Below are 21,762 nucleotides of genomic sequence, written 5' to 3'. Positions count from 1 at the left end.
TCGAGAAACTGCTAGCGAAGTATGATGTGCGCCACAAGATGGCAACACCATATCATCTTCAGACTAGTAGACAGGTGGAAGCGTCAAACAGAGAGATAAAGAGTGTGCTAACTAAGACTATGAGAAGCTAGACGATGCACTCTGGGCCTATAGAACTGCTTTTAAAACACTTATTGGTATGTCACCATATAAGTTGGTGTTCGGGAAGGCCTACCACTTGCCAGTGGAACTTGAACATAAAGCTTGATGGGCACTGAAACAGCTGAATCTAGACATCGAGGCTTCGGGCACAACGAGAATCACAAAATTGCATGAGCTCGACGAGTTCAAATATCTTGCTTTTGAGAGCACAAGGTTGTACAAGGAAAGAATGAAGAGGTTGCACAACAAGAACATTGTGGAGCAAAATTTCAAGCCCGGGGATATGGTATTGCTCTATATCTCAAGATTAGTGCTATTTTCGGGTAAGCTCAAGTCACGATGGTCTGAACCATTTCGAGTGGTCGAAGTATTCCCTTCAGGGGCCGTAGAGATTGCCGCAGAGAAAGACTCTCGTACATTTAGAGTCAATGGGCAGAGATTAAAACTATATGCGGGCATGAATGAACCAAAGGAAGTGACAGAGATCTACCTGACTGAACCTCAGAGGTCGAGCGAACCTTAAATGGGCTTATCTGCGTCGTGCCACGACGTTAAATCAGGCGCTACGTGGGAGGCAATTTATGAATGTTGTTGTTTTTGTTCTTTTATGTAACTTTCTTATAAAAAAAACAAAAAAATCCTCGTGACCGCAACCGCGGCATGACCGCGACAAAAGAGGAGTATTCTACCTCAGGCTTACATGATCCACCGCGACCACGGTGGGACCGCGGTAAAACGTAAGTATTCTGCCTCTCACCTATTCATTCACCGCAGCCGTGGTGGGACCGCGGTGATTCACAATTTTTTGCGGTCGCCCAGGTAAGTAGGTTTAATTTTTTTTCTTTTCTATTTATTTTCTTTTCTTTTCTAAATTCTCCCCCATAATATTAGTAAAAGACCCGTTTCCCCCTTACTTTCCCCATCCTCTCTCTCTCTCTAAGAACCCTAACACCCAATTCCTTTCTTCTTCTTCTTCTTCTTCTTCTTCTTCTTCTTCTTCTTCTTCTTCTTCTTCTTCACTTCTCTCACGCTCCCACCTATCCCCCACTCTCGCTCCCCCAACCTCCATTCATATCACTCTCTACTCGTACCAGATATGGCAAGCTCCTCTCTCTCTTCTCTTGTATTTTTGTTTTAGTTTTGTGTTAGTTCAATGCTTTAATTGTGTAGTATTTATAGTAGATTTTTTCTTTTGATTTTCTTTTATGCTTTTTAATGGGTTATGTGCACAATGTTGTAGTGAAGTATGTGTATAATGTGGTAGAGAAGTGTGTGATTGTGTGTGTAAAAAAAACTAATTGTGGTGAGGTGGAATGGTGAAGTAAGAATACTGATTTGGGGGAAGAATTGATGTTTCCATGGGGCTAGTCATGTTAGAATAGAACTTTGCTCACAAGGTGTTTGTAAAATTGCCCCAATGGAGTTGTAAAGGCTATATGTGACCATGGTAGTGGTGAAGGCTGAGTAACCACCCAGGTTTCACACGACTCATACACTCACTAATAGGAGACTCTGTTTTGGCAAGTACAATACATCCATCCAGGAAGAGACGTACCATAGGGTCCTCCGCTAGTGGACCGGGCAGCTCTTCTAGAGCTCAGGGTCAAGCTGGTGCGGAACAATTTGACTGCGCTAGGTTTGTCTCCAAACCTACTGAGGACAGGTATAATGCCAAGGCATCCAAGAAATTGTTACCTGAAGTGCATATTGACCGGCAAGCCTTCTAAGTGGAATGCCCAAATATCTTTGCTGAGTTGAGGAGGTGTCAGCTAGACATCTTCTTTGATGAACCGGAGGAGGCGAATGTATAAATGGTTATGGAATTCTATGCTAACTGCCCGAAGCATGAGAATGGGGTGGTCATAGTTCGAAACACCCGGGTAAATTCATCCCTTGAGACCATCCGCCGAGTGTACCGGCTACCAGTATTCACTGGGTATAGAGATACTTACATTGCTTATCATCACCCAACTATTTGGTGGGCACCGATCCTTGAAGCAATATGTGTGCCTGACAGGGAGCAAATATGGATAAAGCACCGGATCATAGTGAACTCACAGTCTCTCAATTGGGAGGCTAGGTGTTGGCTCACAATTATCAACAACCGTTTGCTACCTTCCAGCAACATGACCGATGTCAATGGGCCACGAGCAGCAACTACTATTTTATGACCCACCAGGATTTTGATGTCGCCAAGCTCTTCCATGATGAGATGTTCATTCGCTCCCCAGAGGTACTCAAAGGATTTTACTTCCCCTCTCTGGTTACCAAGCTGTGCCGTGCTGTACGAGTCCCTGAAAATTCCAGAGTTGATGGAAAATTGCCATTGAAAGCCCCGTTCTGGGCTAGCAAATCACAGTTGAGAGAGAGCCGGTAGTGATGGTTGAGGATGATGATAAAGCTGATGAGGATGTTGCTGCCCCACCACAGACGAGAGCTGATGAGGCGAGCCCATCACAGGCCCACCGAAGTACCCGTATGACAGCTTTGGAGCAAGAAATGGCTGGTCTCTGCACTTCTGTCACTGACCCGGTCACCAGAGTTGACAATTTGTCTACTCAACAGGGCAAGTCGGAGAAAAAGATCATGGGATGGCTACGGGCACTAGGACGAGCGTGTCACCTCGATCCTGGCACGGTCTCTAATCAGGATTGAGCATCAGGGAAGTCCCCTTACCTTACTATGCTTTATATTTGTTGACATGGGGACATGCCAAAGTTTTAAGTGTGGGGTTGGGGATGGTTGTTGTTGTAAAAATTGTATAACTTTGTATGGTGTTGTTTTGTTTGTTTTTTTGGTATTGTTGGTTTATATTAGTAAATTTCGACTTGGCCCAAAGACGGACACCTCTCGACAGGTCTCTTAAGGGATATAAGTCGAACAAAAAAAAGGAATATAGGGACTCTTTTTAATGACGGATCTTTTAGACAGTTTTCTTGAGGGAAGTAAGTCTAAAGAAAATACCAAAAAGATTTTTTTAGGTAGTGTAGTAACTCCCCCTTGGTTTTCTTTGGGCTACGGTTCTTTTCCAAGGGTTTAGCTTGAATCGGGTGTAGTTAGTTTTTTGTTTATTTTTTTTTTAGTTTTTTAGTTAGTATTGATGGGCTACGAGATGAAATAGAAAGAGAAACCCTTGGCGTTGATACACCTGAACACAGTAGACACTAGAGTGTAACGCTTAGTCTTAGTGGTTGATTCTTGCTAAAGTGCCTTAAATTGTATATTTGTAATTAACTTGAACACTCAAACGAGAGTGTCTTGATAAGCCAATCTGGAGTGAGTCATGTGCCATGTGTGTGTAAGTTGTACTATATCTATGCTCTACATTTGATGCCTAGAACTTGCCCCGTGTATTTGCAAAGCGAAATAGTAATTTTATTCAGTCTTAGAAGTGAAATAGGCATTTCTTGTTTAAGCCAGATATATAAAGTAGACCCACCTAAATGTAATACATCGTAGTCAACCCCGTTGAGCTTATAAGTCTGTTTCTTTGGCAACCACATTGCGAACCTTATCCAATTGTTTGAATGGATCATCTATTTGAACCCCTTTACCTCCCATGAGCACTTGAATGGTATTGAAATATGCAAAAGTTAAAGTGTGGGGTGGTGGTTAGGTTTTTGAGTGGAACCCATGAAATAGAGGAAATGTGCAATTTTTGGAAAAGTAAAAGAATAAGCACCACTCAAAGAAAAAAAAAGAAAAAAAAGGGTAAATGTAGTAGTTGATAAGTGGTGACTTGATACAATTGCACCTAATGGAGTGGGATGTTATAGATAAAAATGTGGTGGAAGGTCTGGTTGACATAAGTATGGTTTGGAAGGTTAATGTGATTGTATTAAAAGTGCTTAGGGAGGTTAGTCACTATATCCAAATATATCCTACCCGTCTGTTAGCCTACATTACAACCAAATGCAGTCCTAATTGATCTTAGACTAAATGGTCTTGATTAGTAGAGTAGTACATTACGAGCAAGCCTATGGTGCATCTTTGTGGCATATGAATGTTCTTTTTAAGAGTGAGCGAATTTTGTCTATCTGAGTTTCTAATTGTTCTTAATATTATTATTTGTGGAACTACTCTCTTGTGTGATGTGAGGGCATGTGATTCACGAAGGAAAGGTAGGTCTTGACTTCTGTAGAGAGTAGTTTGAGTAAGTACGAATATTGCACGACACGTGAGAGTCGACTTTTGAGGCAAAGATTGTTCACTACTAGGCGCAACTTTGGTGAGTTGTTCTTGGTGTGATACGTTAGGGGAAACAACTTAAGGAAGGAACCTTTATAGAGTGTGGTAGATGGCTCGAGGACTAGCAATGATTTAAGTGTGGGGTGTTGATAATAGGCTATATAGACGATATTTACACTCTAAATGTACCATGCTTTATTGTTGTTTTAAAGGCTAAATGATAACAAGATACTCTAATTGGTGTTCTTTTGCTTCGCAGGGACTAATCCAAGCTAGGAAGAGTCTATGGAGTGTTTTTGAGTCAATATTGTGGATAAAAGGTCAATCAATAAGCACCCAAATGGAATTAAGCAAGGAAGAGGCAAAGGAGGACTGGGCAGGAGGCCACCGCGATCGCGGTTGCGTCGCGTTCTGCCGCGGCTGCGCCGCGTTCTGCCGCAGCCGCGGTCGACTGTGTAACTACCCAGAAATTGTGGGACTAAAGTGTAAATTGGGGAAAACTTATCCTAACCCCTTATAAACTTAACAAACTCACCCAAGCAAAGGTTAAGCTTGTTTTTAGACTGATTTGGAGGAGAGAACAAGTGTGAGAAGAGCAACCAACCATTAGAGTTTTTCTATCTTCTCTTTGTTATTTGAATTGCACATTATGAATACTTTTGTAGTTTTATCTTGCTTTGCTATGAGTAGCTAATTCCTTAGTCTAGGGTTTTGATGGAACCTGTTGAGGATGAACTTCTTGTTATATTAATATAGTTTGCCCAGTTTAATCTCTATTTGTTCAACTACGTTCTTATTTTAGTTAATTGATAGGATCCTCAATTAGTTGTGCCTATTTAGTATGTATTACTTGGTAGAGAGTGCATATTTAGGTAATTGTTGAACATCACCACCCCCAAAGTATATGAGGGATCAATAACCGAGGGTTTAAAGGCAGGATTAGGGATTACGAAGCCTTGGGTGTAATCTAAAGTGAGCTGTAATCAAGGCCAGCTAGCGTAGCTCGGGAGAGTGCGTTTAGTAAATTGTCGTAATTACTTAGGAGAGATTTACGGTAATAAGAGTGCTCATAATCGATAGAGATGATTATGCAAATCTATATGACATATAACCGGAAGGGATTCCATCAATAGGGGAAATCACAACCTTAGATTTTTCTCTTAATTGTTTACAACTTAATCATAGTTAGTCTTTAGTTACTTATTTGCAGTCAGTTATAGTTAGTAGAGATATCCTTAATTGTTATTCAAAATATTTGGGAAGTTGATTCCGTAGAATTTAGTGAGTCTAACAAGAGTAATTGATAGGTTAATTCCTTGTGGGTTCGGCTCTGGGCTAAATACTCAGATTATATTTGCAACGTCCGCGTGTCCTTTTTTATAAGGCATAGTTGGGCGTGATCTGTAGCCAAGTTCAACTTCCTGTAATCCATACAGATTCGCCAACCTGTGACTGCTCGTGTAGAGATTAGTTCATTTTTCTCATTTTTCACTACTGTCATACCTCCCTTTTTTGGCACACACTGAATTGGGCTTGTTGATACCCAATTTTTCCTTCATATATTTCAAAATGCATATATACTTTCAAAATAGTGCATGAGTATCAACCAGTGTTTTTCCATAATTTTTTGTATTTTTTTAAAAAGATTTTAATTAATTTATTCTAGCATTTTATTATATAAGTAATTACTGATTGCATCACAAATGATTTATAATAATTTTATGGTTTAGTTTTATTATTTATATTTATACCAAGCTTTAGTTTTTTCATGAATAATCACATTTATATTTTTTGGATTATAATTGCAATAACTTTGCAATAATAGCCTATGTATGCATCATTACTTTATTTCACCAGAAAATAGATTTTTATAATTTTATAATATTAAGTAATTATTTTTAAATCATTTTTTATACATGAAAATCATTTTAATAATTTATTAATTTTTTTAAAATTATTTATCGAATTAATTTAGTATTTAACAAATAGCCCTTTTGGTTTTTGTTTTAATTCCAGACCTAGCCCAAATCCTACCCTTAGCCCAACTAAAAATACACAGGTCCAATTCCTCATCTAACCCGCCCCGGCCTTTAACTAATCCCGGTCGTTTGCGCCGCCTCTGAATCCTCTCCTCCTCTTTTCTCTCTCAGACACCCTCAAACCCTAGAGCGCCGTCACTCAAAAATTCCCCCAAACCCCTTCGATTCTTGACTAGATATGGGGTCATCTGGTGATTTATTGCCTTATCTAGCCTCTCTCCTCTTATGGTTGTTCGATTATGTTGATTTATGAAAGAATCTCGAAGAGATTCAACTCAGATTTTCTTCAAACCTTTTCATAAGCTACCTATGGCCATTTCCGTTTGTGACTACCATTATCTTCGTGTTTATGGCTCGAATCTATGGTTTTAAACCAGGTTTTCTTTCATCTCTGTCAATTTTTTAAACCCTAATCTTATGCTACTTGGGTCTGTTCAGATCCTTGTAGATCTGAAACGTTTTTAAGTGTTATTTGGTATTTCTCTTTGAAAAACCTTTTGTTTTTCCTTTTTACTAGTCGATTCCAATATTTTCTGAAATTAGGGTTTCGTTTTAAGCTCTCTCCAAAAAGGTTTTAAAACTTTACTAGTTTGACAAATTTTTGTGTATATGCTTTAAACCCTATGTTTCTCTGCTTATTGCATTGATTACTTCAATTTTTTCCCGTTATTGTTTATCTTTGTCAATCAAAATAGATTGACTGATTTTATTTAGGGTTTGAATTATATTTTCCTGTTAAAATCAGTACTTCCTCGTGATTTTACCTATTTTCCTTATTTATGACTTTTGATTGGTACTACTTGCCTTATTTAGATTAATTAGTCTAGTTTATAGTCAATAATTGATTTATTTGCCTTGTTTGAATCCCAATCCGTGCTGATAACTGATTCTCCTTATTTTAAGGTGACTTTTTCAGATTCTGTTTGTATCAATTAGCTTGGGTTTAGCCCCAATTTACTGATTAATTATGTTTGCTTACCTTACTTATGAACTGTAATTCTCTTGTCTTATTTGTTTGACCTTGCTAAGTGCTATATAAACCCCATTCTGATTTTCTTTTAGAAAAAACACACTCAGAAAGAAACACACACACATACACACACAAACTCTTGCTCTTATTCAAACCTTTCTGTTACTTGTGTTTGCTACATTGTCTAGCCGGCTGAAAGCCAAGGCTAGACTATTGGATTCTGCATACTTTTAACTTCCTGTTTGCTATTTCCTAACTAGTATGTCTCCACTTCTGCTATCATTCAACATGCTATGTAATTAGACCTATGTGCTTTATGCTTGTTGATCTTAATCAGCATGTCTACTTCTATATAATGTGACCTATGTGCTTCCTATGTACTCCTTTTAAACAACATGTCTATCTCTGCTATCATGTCCTACTCAACGCGCTATGTAGTCAATCTGCTGTAGGTATCAACATGCCTCTGTTTGCCCTTATGTTTCTGTTAACTAGTATGCTTAAACTCCTGTGAATTTGTCCTGACCAATAAGTTAGTATGGTTACTCCACTTTAGCCAGTTCCTGTTGATCCATGACACTTGTCTACTTGTTTCTCAACTAGCATGCTTTCTGTCTTGTTTTAAGTGTTTCACCTTAACAAACTCCTGATTAATTCATGATTTCTATGCTCTTAACTTTTGCTACCTTTCTATATGATTGTCTGATCAGTAACTTGATCCCAACATGTTGTTCTCTGATTAATATATGCCTATATGTTCACCTAGTAATGGCTAATGGATTAAGGCTATGTGAAACCTTGTTCAAATTAATTGTCACTCTGTTCTGCCTGTTGTTTGATTGCTGGGCTCCTTCTGCTAAATGTGTGCTGCTTGTGGTTCTTATAATCTGGTAATCTGTTTCTATGCACTTCTAAAATTCAAACTATTTTTCTAAAAAAAATTGTCTCCTATTTTCATATATTATTTTCCTGCCACCCCCAGTGTGAGCACTGCTTAGTGTCTATGAGACTCCTCTTAACTCTGACATATTGGGGCTGATTTTCCAATCCTTTGAGAACCTTGTTGAACATCTAATCCTGGTGTGAGCATTGCCCGGGGTCCCTGAGGCCCTTGGGAACTTTGACACACCAGGAACCAGCTTTATGTGTTATGGATGGACTACCACTATGCTCAGATGTGCTATGTTTAGAGGCTTGGTTCCAAGTTGACGTTGGGCCTATGAAGGCTCTTTATAGTATAATAATTTTCATTATGTAATTCATTTATATTGGGCTGTATAATAATTCTTGTAAAAACAGATAATGGGGTTATTAGTAAAAGTTGGGAGGGATTCTTATATATCTCTATTCAAATTGGGTAGAGAACCTGCCTATAGGACTTGATTATGCTGGTATTGTATTATTATTTTGACTCTGTGCTGCACATCTGCATATCACAAATCTTGTTATAGGGCTTTACATTTATTTCTGCACATTAGACATCCTGTTTATAGGACTTGCACGTATTTTCTAATCCAATATGCATTAGTAACTATGTCTATAGGCTATTGACAGTTTGAATAACCATTTTCCCTGTCAATGAGCTCCAAGAATCCTGCCTATGCATGAGTAATAGAGATCCTGCCTATAGGAACTGAAGTCATTTAGATACCATGCCTATAAGGTTTCAAAATTAATTTCTGCATTTAGATACCATGCCTATAAGGTTTAAAATTAATTTCTGCCTTTAGATACTATGCCTATAAGGTTTTAAGATCAGTTTCTATACTTAGATATCATGCTTATAGGGAACCTACATAAAAAATCAGTTTCTATGCTGTGAAATAATGTTTGTAATCAGTTTCAGCACCTAGAAAATATGCCTATAGGGTCTAAAGGATAAAATCTCGCCTGCTTTAACCACTGGTTTATAATTATGGTCCTATTAATGTTTAGATGATATGTCTATAAGATTCTGCCAAGCTATCACTTAGGCAAGTTTGTAGGACATTTAAATTCTGGGTCTAAATTCATGATTATTTTGCTGCTTGAAACATGCTCAGATTCAATAAGTGGTAAAATCAGTAGGCAAACTGATAAGTGTTCACTGCCTCGCCTTAAATAAACTGCTGCATATTCTGTGTTCATTTAGATGTCCTGCCTATAGGATCCTAATCGTCTTAAAAGTGTTTGTTTGAGGCGTGCAATTGTTTGCTTATTTGTGGAGGTAAATATGAGCACTTAAGTGATCCTTTATGTGACAGTCTTACTTGTTTTGTTTGTCGCTTAGTTTTCTCCTTTTAAACATCATAAGTGAGTCTAGAACCACCTTAAATAGAGGTCCTAAACACCTCCAGGGCAACATGCAAGGGACGGGTAGTGCACGCATAAGATACGTATTCGATGCTGTTAGAACGCTTATGTAATAATTAAGGGGAGAGTAATCGGGTTGTAAAGGATATGATGACCTGTGCGCTAATGCTATGTGTAGCACCCCAATTTGGGGACGATTACCAAGTATTGCACAGAAGTGATCCTATAGGCTAAAAAACCTAGGACCCCTTTACTCCCTGTTTTTAAAGTAATGTTTGTTTGTTTATCTACTTATAAGACTAATTTGCTTAAATTGAGTTTGGCCGGGACCCACCGTTGTGGACCTCGAGGGGTGTCTAACACCTTCCCCTCAAGGTAATTTCGAGCCCTTACCCAATCTCTAGTAATGTAAACTAGTACACAAGTTATTTGTTCTAGATGCCCTAACACACCTTAATCCGTTAGGTGGCGACTCTTCAAATCTCATATCTAATTCCCAAAAGGAAAGGAGTTGTCCCAAAATGTCGAAACCCGAACTCCGCGAGGAAAAAGGGGGGCGCGATAGCATGACGACTCTGCTGGGGATATTTTAGTCTCTTACCGTAACAAATTTGTTTTTGTGAATTAGTCTTAAGCATGCTTTATTCTGTTAATACATGTGCAACCTTTCCTTTTCCCCCTTATTTGGATTTAATTGCCCATTTTCAAGCATTTACGATTTCCTTTACTACAGAAACTGTCTTGTCTCCCTGTTTTCTTTCTTAAACGTCTTTCAATTATTAAATACTGCATTTATCATTCTTTTAACGTGCAAATACGTGACAACATGCTATTTATTGTTGAATAAATAATGCTCAACATCATATTCCACTTATGCATAATCAATCCTATAGCAACGCTTGATGAGTGTTTGCGCTCTTCCTATATATCACCCTTTAAATTCAGAAAGGCGTATTTGCAGTAAAACTAGTCGATCAGCAGTGCAGTCGACGTTTCCAGCCTTTCCCTCTCAAGTTGTCCACTTGAGGGTACCAGTCTAGACCTCTCTAGAAACCTTACTCTGATTAATTGTACATGTATCATGGTCAAACCTAGCTGGGTTAATATGTTGTCCACATAATAACCTTTTAAGACAAGCCTTGTCCAAAAAGTCCATCGGGTTTTCCATAATCCCAACGGACACAACCACGATTGCATTAATTTTAGAGAAATAAGTGCCAATATGCTAATCATTGTTGTATAAATAGTTGGATCTAGAGGGGGAAAGGGCCTAACCATATTTGTTTTGCAGAAAATCAGGCACGAAGTCCCCAAGTTCGGCATGGTTCGTAATATACCACCATTGTTGCTAGATTGGTGGGAGGATCTTCCATCAAGTGATAAAAATCATGTGAAAAGGGTCTTGGTAAATTTGCCTTCTTTAGTGAACCTTCAGCCAAACAACATGTTAATCGAAGCTGCTACAATATTCTGGGATAAAGAAAGAGCCGTGTTCTGCTTTGGAGACATAGAAGTGACCCTTCTCTTGGAAGAAATAGGGGGATTCGCTGGGCTACCTTGGGATAGTCATGGTTTATTGGCACCGAAAAACCGCTCTACTAGGGGGTTTCTGAAGATGATGGGATTAAAGAAGACTGATGACTTAGTGGCTGAAAAATTCCTCATACCCTTCGACTTCCTCTATGAACGATACGGTCACAACAGATCTTATTGTATCTTCGATGAAGAATTCTCCATCACTTCCTTGGGTTGGATCCACAATAGGGTTTTTGTGTTTATTGTGTGTTTCTTGGGTATGTTAGTATTCACGATCCAAGTGGATAGAATCCACACCAAATTGGACATGGTAGCCAAAACCTTGATGGATGGGATCGAAGGGCAGACATATACCATAGTCCCTATGATCATAGCAAACATACACCGGGCCTTAGAGCGTTGTCAGAAGGGGGACAAATACTTCAAAGGGTGTAATCTGCTGCTGCAAGTTTGGTTGTTAGAGCATCTCCAAAAGGGTCAATACCGAAGAGCTTCTGCGGAGGACATAAGATGATCACATAGCTTTCCATCATCCTAAGAGAATGACTTATATCCCAGACAGGTTTCCTCAACCCGAGAATGTTGTACGATGGGCGCAGTTTTTCAACAATTTGACCGAGGATCAAGTTCAATGGATGTTCGGGTGGTTCCCTACTGACAAGTTCATCATCGGATCCAAGGATGTTCCATACTTGGAACTGATCGGGTTAAGGGGCATATACCCTTATGCTCCCTTCAGGGTTATGAGATAGGCCGACAGGAAGCAGGTCATACCACGGGTTACTAAACTGAGTCACTAATGGGCATATTTTCAGGATGATGACGTTCCATACAAATATGAAGCTCAGAACATGCGGCATTTGAAAATTATCGTGGAAAAGGATACCATCGAGCCAGATCGATATCATGCTGGTCATGTGTACTTTTACCCATCATGGTTAGAGGATAATATAGCAGGAATATTCGAGCCAAGGGTTGGTCCAGGAAATAGAGTCATAGATGAGGTTGCCAAGGCACAAGTGTAGTACAACAAACTGCAAAAGAGTTCACGAGTCCAAGGCCGAGCACATGGAGCGCCACAAGACCGACATGGAACTAATTAATGAATGGAGGGAAATGGCTATCAAATCAAGTGAAAGGTTGGAATACCTGGAGTATAGTCTGATGGAATTGGAAGGAAAAATGAGGAAGAGAGTCACCGATTGCCAGAACATTGAAGGAAGCGAAGGGAGACATTTAGCAAGGGCATACCTACTACTGAACCTGCATGAACTGGGGAATTTGATCGACGAAGCCAAAAACATCCAGCCTGGAGAAGGTCCTTCTTGGACCAAGTCGATTAGGTTTATTTGCTTTTTCAAAATGTAAATTTTATTTAGTGTCGTTTTAGATTCATCTATTTTACATTAATGAAATGAGGCAGTTATTGGCACTGAAATTCTCCAAATCTGTTTGTCGCTAGGCCTACCTCGAGCACAACGAGGTTCCCAAATTAGTACATGAATTTACATTCCCGCAATATGTGTTTAAATACTGCAAACATTTAGAATCATTACTGACTTGTCTACCTTTTATTTTTCTTTATTTTTATTATTCCCATCCCCTAAGGTTGGTTCGTACATACTGGTATCATCAACATATCACACCAGATCTAGAGGCCCTACACCTCCTCCTCCTCCGAGTAATCTGAAAATAGAGGAAAAGCTAAGATGGATGATTTGAGTGGTATCCGAAATCAAACAGCTGGTACCGCACTTAAGTCAGACTTTTCACCATGCCGATACAATATGGGGATCTGTAGAGGAAGAAGCTTTGGTTGGGTTGAGAAACTTGTTCCTAGAAGATGAGAATATGGATTGCAATGTGATAATTGAGGAGGAGGAGGAAGAAGGCCTCACCATTCAAACTGTGGAGAAGGGAGCTGTTCTCAGGAATTGGACTGCCACACCATCCCGGGCCCGCCGAGTTCCTGGGTAGCTTAGCAATTAGCCTTATTTATTTTATAGCCATGCTAGGCATTTAAGATATTTTCAGTAATTATGTTTTAAAGACGCATTTTGCTTCGAAATAATTGCTCAATTCATTGAGCCGTACTTGTTTTGGGATATTTTCAAATTTAATCAATGCATTACTATTTATTATTCATTATTATCTTTCACATTTTTCTTTCTACAACGTTATTATTACTTTTCCTGATGAACTAATGATTGTGACATGTAATGAGACAACGCAATATAAGGATAGTGACTCAGAAGAAGAGGATGAAATGCCTGAGAAAATTATTAGAGAGGTTGAGAACTTTGAGAACAAACCTAAGTCCAACCTGGACGAAACCGAAGCAATCAATTTAGGAGACGTCGAAACTGTCAAAGAGACTCGCATAAGCATTCACTTATCACCGTTAGAGAAGGAAGAGTATATTCGTTTCCTAAGAGAATATTAGGACATATTTGCATGGTCATATGATGACATGACTAGTCTGAGCACATCCATAATGGCTCACAAGTTGCCTACCAATCCAATGTGTCCGCCAGTGAAGCAGAAACTCAGAAAATTCAAACCAGACATGAGCCTAAACATCAAAGAGGAGGTCACTAAGCTGATCAAAGCCAAAGTCCTCAGAGTAGTTGAGTACCCAACTTGGTTAGCCAACATTGTACAAGTTTTGAAGAAAGATGGGAAGTCATGGTGTATATACTATCGAGATTTAAACAGAGCAAGTCCTAAGGATGATTTTCCACTACCAAATATACATATCCTGATCGACAATTGCGCCAAGCATGAACTCCAATCCTTTGTAGATTGCTTCACGGGGTTATCACCAGATTTGGGTGGACGAGGAAGATGTAGAGAAAATAGTTTTCATCACACCGTGGGGAGTGTACTACTACAAGATGATGCCATTCGGTCTAAAGAATACTGGGGCTACTTATATGAGAGCCATGACAACCATCTTCCATGATATGGTACATAAGGAAATAGAGGTGTATGTTGACGACATCATCATCAATCCAAGAAAGCCGCAACTCACATAGTATACTTGAGAAAGTTCTTTGATAGGCTAAGGAGGTACAATCTAAACCTGAACCTCGCAAAATGTGCATTCAGGGTTCCCATAGGAAAGCTCTTGGGATTCATTGTCAGCCACCGTGGAATCGAGTTGGACCCGTCCAAAGTTAAGGCTATTCAAGAATTACCACCACCAAAGAGCAAAAAGGACGTGATGCGCTTCTTAGGACACCTCAACTACATCAGTAGCTTCATAGCATAGTCCACGGTAATATGTGAACCCATCTTCAAAATGTTGAGGAAAGATGCTGAAATTAGTTGGACCGAGGACTATCAGAAGGCTTTTGAGAATCAAGGAATACCTATCTACATCGCCAGTCCTAGTCCCGCCAAAACCTGGGAGACCGTTGCTACTCTATCTATTTGTATTAGATAGAGCTTTCGGATGTGTTTTGGGACAGCATGACGAGACCGAAAGAAATGAGCAATCTATATACTACTTGAGCAAGAAGTTCACACCTTATGAGGCACGATACTCCCTACTGGAATGCACTTACTGTGCCTTGACATGGACAACTCAAAAATTCAGGCATTACTTCTGTGCCTACCTCATATCCAGGATGGAACCTCTAAAGTACATTTTTCAGAAGTCCATGCCAACCGGGAAGTTAGCCAAGTGGCAGATATTGTTAAGTGAGTTCGATATCGATCAAAGGACAAGCATTGGCAGACCATCTTGCTGAAAATCCTGTGGGAGGAGAATACGAACCCTTGAAAATGCATTTTCCTGATGAAGAATTATCATTCGTAGGAGAGGACATTGCTGAAGCCTAAGACGGTTGGAGAATGTTCTTCGATGGGGCTGCAAACTTCAAAGGAATGGGCATTGGAGTAGTTTTGGTATCAGAAACAGGCCAACATTACCTGGTATTTGCAAAGCTTAGGTTCCCATGCACCAATAATATGGTAGAATATGAAGCTTGCATCATGGGGCTCAATTTGGCCATCAATATGAATATACAAGAGTTGCTGGTAATTGGTGATTTGGATCTTCTGGTACATCAGGTTCAAGGAGAGTGGGCTACGAAAAACATCAAGATACTACCATACTTGTATTATGTACAGAAATTGATAAAAAGGTTCACAAAGATAGAACTCAAACATGTGCCCAAAATTCAAAATGAGTTCGCAGATGCACTAGCCACTTTGTTATCAATGATACAACATCCGGATAAGAATTTCATCTTTCCTTTCCCGGTGAGGATCTATAATCAACCGGCTTACTCTACTCATGTTGAAGAGGAAACGGATGGAAAACTTGGTTCCACGACATCAAAGAATATTTGACGAGAGGAGAATATCTAGAGCACTCAAACCATACTCAGAAACGCACTCTCCAGAGGCTGTCCAATCATTTTTTCCAAAGCGGAGGGACCCTGTATAGAAGAACTCCTGATCTGGGGTTGTTAAGGTGTGGTGACGCAAAGGAGGCTTCCAGATTGCTTGAGGAGATACATGCCAAAAACTTGCGGACCACATATGAATGGTTTTATTCTAGCCAAGAAGATACTTAGAGTTGGATACTTTTGGATGACCATGGAAACAGATTGCATCTAGTACGTTCAGAAATGTCACCAATGCCAGGTGCATGCAGACATGATAAAGGTACCATCAAATGAGCTCAATGCAACAAGTGCACCTTGGCCTTTCGCTGCCTAGGGAATGGATGCCATTGGTCCGATCGAACCCACCACTTCAAACGGGCACCGGTTCATTTTAGTGGCCATCAACTATTTCACAAAATGGGTAGAGGCCGCATCTTACAAAGCTGTAACCAAGAAAGTTGTTGAAGACTTTGTCAAGGATCGTATTGTTTGCCGATTCGGGGTTCCCGAGTCCATTATCACTAATAATGCTGCCAATCTCAACAGTGACCTAATGAATTCCATGTGTGAAACCTTCAAAATCAAGCACAAAAACTCTACAACATACATGCCTCAAATGAATGGAGTTGTGGAAGCTGCCAACAAAAACATCAATAAGATACTAAGGAAGATGGTAGAAAATCACAAACAATGGCACGAGAAGTTACCCTTTGCCCTATCGGGGTACCACACTATGGTTCACACATCAACTGGGGGAACTCCCTATTTACTGGTTTATGGTACCGAGGCTGTCATTCCAGCCGAGGTAGAAATTCCTTCCTTAAGGATCATACAGGAAGCCGAACTTAGCGATACAGAATAGATAAGGAGCTGCTATGAGCAACTAGCCCTCATAGATGGAAAAAGAATGAACGCAGTATGCCACGATCAGCTTTATCAAAATAGAATGTTCAAAACTTTCAACAAAAGGGTCAGACCAAGACAATTCGCACTGGGGAAGCTGGTGCTGAAGCGGATCTTCCCGCATGAAGATGAAGCCAAAGGGAAATTTTCACCCAACTAGCAAGGTCCTTACATGGTTCATCGGGTGCTAACAGAAGGGGCACTCATACTCGCAGAAATGGACGGAGAAGTTTGGCCAAAACCCATCAATTCAGATATAGTCAAGAGATACTATGCTTAGATTGTTCGCCTTCATATGATGTAACTGAAATACACTTGACCTGATTCCCATTTAAGAGGGGATACATAGGTAGCCCTATGGGTTCGGTCATATCTTAATAAAATTTTTATTTCCCCTAGAACCAGAAACTGGGGAAGAATTTTGAGGAGGGCCCTCAAAATTCCGAAGCAAGTCCAGCCGACGCCATCATATGCCAGACAGTCAGAAATCGGTTAAGTAACTGGGGCAGAATTTTGAAAAGGATTCTCAAAATTCTGGAGCAGATCCGATAGATTTCGTCACACGCAAAAGGGCCGAAGGATCATTTACCAAACTGGGGAAGAATTTTGAGGAAGACCCTCAAAATTCTAGTTTAAGGAAGCCACAATGCCTCTAAAGTGTTATAGTCATTAGTTCATCTTATTTACTTGATATTATATACCACTATGTTTTCTAAAATAACTCTATTTCGTCAATAAGTACGTATTTTCAAAAACTTCATTTCTATGACAGTTAGGTGTTACCCAGGGTAACTCGAACAGGGTTCCCAAAGTGGAGCAAGAAGACAAGAGCACGAACCAACCTCCTCTTAAAAAACTCACGATTCTTCTTTGGATGCAGGCATGGTGAACATAACAGGAGTATTCACAAATATACACATATCAAAATCACTATCAATCAGGCCACCTAACGCAAATATATCTCTAGCTAAGAAATATTCTACTCTTATTTGCTACTTGTTCACTGCATAAGGCTAAGCATTGCCTTCTCTTTGCATGAGACTAAGCCCTGTCTCAAATCTTGCATGAGGCTAAGTCCTGCCTCCCTATTTGCATAAGGCTAAGCACTACCTTCTCTTTGCATAAGACTAAGCCTTGTCTCAAATCTTGCATGAGGCTAAGCCCAACCTCCACATTTGCATAAGGCTAAGCACTGCCTTCTCTTTGCATGAGACTAAGCCCTGTCTCAAATATTGCATGAGGCTAATCCCTGCCTCCCCATTTGCATAAGGCTAAGCATTGACTTCTCTTTGCATGAGACTAAGCCTTGTCTCAAACCTTGCATGAGGCTAAACCCTGCCTCCACATTTGCATAAGGCTAAGCATTGCCTTTTCTTTGCATGAGACTAAGCCTTGTCTCAAACCTTGTATAAGACCAAGCCCTGCCTCCATATTTGCATAAGGCTAAGCACTGCCTTCTTATGAGACTAAGCATATCTCCTTCTGCATAAGTGTTGCTTCACTTTCAATTTGCATTATCTTCTTCTCTCGGGGCTAAGCTCTGCCCCAAACTCTGCACGAGGCTAAGCGTTGCCTTGTTATTACCCTTGGTATCATATCTCTGCACTTCATGGGCTGATGTATAACCAACTTGTCCAAAGGAGTCATAGTCCGAAGGCATCATCCTCATAGCCTGAAGACACCATGTCATGGCTTGAGGATCTCTCAATACTATGCACTGTCGCGCCCCCTTTTTTTCCTCTATGGAGAGAAGTTCGGATTTCGACATTCATAGGGGTAATAACTCATTTCCTTTTGGGATTTGGGTATTTTGAAGAGTCGCCACCTAACGGATTATGGTGCGTTAGGGAACCTAGAGCAATTAACTCTTAGACTAGTTTGCATTACTAGAGATTTAGGGTAATGGCTCGAAAAAACTTTGAGGGGAAGGTGTTAGGCACCCCTCTCGGTCCACAATGGTAGGTCCCGACCGAACTTATACCTATGTGAATTAGTCCTTTTAACAAATAAATAGTTTAAACACATACTTGCAAATAAAGGCATGTTAAGCACATATATGACTCAAGTAATGGAACAGGGGAAAAGGTTCGAACAAGTTGCACATATATAAAGAAAAGTAAATTTTAAACATTGAGAATTAGGAAAGAGGGGTCCTAGGTTGATTGGCCTACAGGATCACCCCACACAATGCCCGGTAATCACTCCTCAATGAGGGTTGCACGTGACATTAACACGTAGTCATCATATCCTTACTACCCAATTCTCTCCCCTTGGTCATAGCCTAAAGCATTCTAATATCTTTGATAGATGTCCTATGCGTGCACTACCCGTCCCTTCCTTGTGGCCCTGAAGGTATTTAGGACCTCTAATTTAGGTAGTTCTAGAACTTTCTAAGGTTTTAAAGGATAATAATCTAGGCGTCAATTAAAAACAATTAGGACTGCATTTAGAGAGAACAAATTATAGGCTCACAGTTACCTCCACAAATATAACAAGTAAGTGCACGTCTTCAAACAACAGTCAAGTATTTAAGAGAAAATCCTAGAACATGATATTTAGGTGAGCAGGGATTATACAACATTGAATTAAGACCAAGCGTCAAAGACCTATTTAGCTTGCCTACTAATTTTAGACCTGTGAATGTAAATAGTCTTAAATAACAAAGTGCAACTTTTATAGTTGCAGGATTTTAATCGCCCTAGAGGCTTGCCTAAACGCATAACATTGACGTCCTAAAAGCATGGTATCTATATTGATTGGGAACACAGTAAAATAGTAGGATGATTTTTAAACGACAACTTGAGATCATATAGGCATGCTTTCTATCAATATTAATTCGAGGCAGCGTTTGAAAACTTATTAAAGAAGCAACAGATTAATTAATAAGCCAATTCAGAACACGAATTTGAACTGATTTATTTAACTAAACTGGTTTTAAGTTCTATAGGCATGATTTCTATTTGCGCTGATTTTAATTCCTATAGGCATGGTATCTAATTATTAAAAGCTGATTTTAACCCTATAGGCATGATCTCTATTATTAAAGTCATTTAGATCCTATAGACATGGTTTCTAATATTGTGGAAGTAAAGTAAACATAGAAAACACATGTGAATCAACACAACCCTATAGGCATGGTATCTACCCAATTTACCCAACATATATATAACTACCCACCCTTTTCACTAATCACCCCGCTGTTTGTTTACAAAATTATTACAGACCAATGAATTAAATACATAAATAGACAGGAGTTAATCTATAGGGAGCCTACAGTAGGCCCAAATGACTTCCCAGCCTCCAATAGCCTCAAATGCCCAAAGTTCCATAGCCAAACTTATATCTAGGTGTGTCAGAGTTCCCTAAGGACCTCAAGTATCCCAGGCAGTGCTCACACCTAGACCTTTTCTCAAACAATAACTGAGTTAGGTGCAGTGTGGAAAGGCCAACTCTAACATGCCAGAGTTCAGAGAGATCTCAAGGATCTCAAGGTAGTACACATATTAGAGGGGCAAAACCTAGTATTCTAAGAGTGTAGTGAGAGTACTTGACATAGTTTTGAAAATAGTATAGAGATTACTTTAGAAGTAAAAGGTTTTTCAGAAACAGGTAAAAGACAGTTTGAGAAGAGTACCAAGATATCAAACAATCAATTGGTCATAAAAACATCCGGATTCAGAAAACACTTAACAAACAGATCTCATAGAGGGATAAAGGGATTAGGGCACATAAGAGTCACATTGGGGTACATGGATAGGGTATAGAGGAAACATATAGTCAACAAACTGCATAAAAACACTTGGGGTATTAGAGAGTCAGCGGGCTAATCATGGATAGTAAGTAGTCAAGACATAGATCATAGTTAACATGTCTTAAACATGATTAAACATACAATTTAGACATGCTAGGTAAAGAAGTAAGCAGGAAAGAGTGCATACATTGAACATGCCAGAGTTTTAGACATGCTAGGAAAAAAAGTAAGCAGGAAAGAGTGCAGAATATAAAGAAAACATTGAACATGCAGAGTTTAGACATACTGAGCAGAGAAGTAGGCAAGAATACAAGTTGAAGTCATAACTGATGAACTAATGCAGGAATGAAATATATAGGGTTTGGATTTCAAAACTTAACTAGAGACATACCAGTTGAAGAAAAGGGTGCATAATATAAAGCAAATGAAGTTTCAATATCTAACCTTGGCGTTTAGCCGACTAGATCAGTAAGTATCACAAATAGCAAAAGAGAAAGAGAACTTTTAGAGTGTCAGTGTGCTTTTTTGTGAACTAATGTTCTATTTTTGAAGTGAGAATAGGAGAGTGCTTATATAGCAGTTCGAGGGTAGAGTTAATAAGGTAAAAGAATCAGAAATCAGCAATTAAGGGTAAATCAGAATCCAAGCATATAAGGAGTTCAATATAAACTCCTTTAATTAGGGGCAATTAGCCAAACGGTAACAAGATAGGTTTAATTTAAGGCAAAAAAGACCAAACCATACCAAATAAAGAATCAATAAGAATTCCCAAGTTATACGGGCAAGCAATTAAGACAGAGATGACCAATTAAGATTATAAACAAGGAAACAAATAAAGTCTATGGATACCAATCTTTAATGGAGTAATCAATCAGCCAGAATTTCAAAGTAATACTGATTTTTAGAAAGAATATATATTAGTTCCCATAAATAGAAAATAAACTAAGTAAAATTTAATAGAAACATAGAACTTAGTCGAAAAATTAGGTTAGAACCCTAATAGGGCTCAGTTAGAGGGAAAATCACGAAAGAGTCAGCAAGTTTAGCAGATAAGGTAAGAAATGAATAGTTAGGATGAACACAAACATATAGATTAGTGAAAAGTTGAATTAAGAATCTCAGTAAAGGCATATTAGGGTAAGAAGGACACGAGATATCTAAATGGCTAAAGAAAATTACAAGAACCAAGGCAACAACACAGTCAACATACAAGTACATAGAGACCAAACAAAAAATGTTGAAAAATTAAGGCTTTTAGTGTAAACGAGTTGAAATCAGAGGAATCCTAAAAAAATCGGTTAAAACATACAAGAAACAGGAGATTAAACACCCAAATCATCAAATGTTTTGTAAAAGAAATTTCCGAAAACCCTAGTTTAGAAAAAGATGAAAATCAATTGAAAATCATACGATTCTTGTAAAGAATCTCAAGGTTGTTGTAAAACTCATATGAAACAAGTCCAAATCATCTCAGATCTGTACAGATCTAAGAGGTTTAGAAGAAAGAGATTAGGGTTTCGAGGAAAAAAACACATAGGTGAAGAAACA

The sequence above is a fragment of the Nicotiana sylvestris genome, chromosome 11, assembly GCF_000393655.2.
Source record: "Nicotiana sylvestris chromosome 11, ASM39365v2, whole genome shotgun sequence".
Classification (NCBI taxonomy): Eukaryota; Viridiplantae; Streptophyta; class Magnoliopsida; order Solanales; family Solanaceae; genus Nicotiana; species Nicotiana sylvestris.
This window is presented reverse-complemented; position numbering follows the sequence as displayed.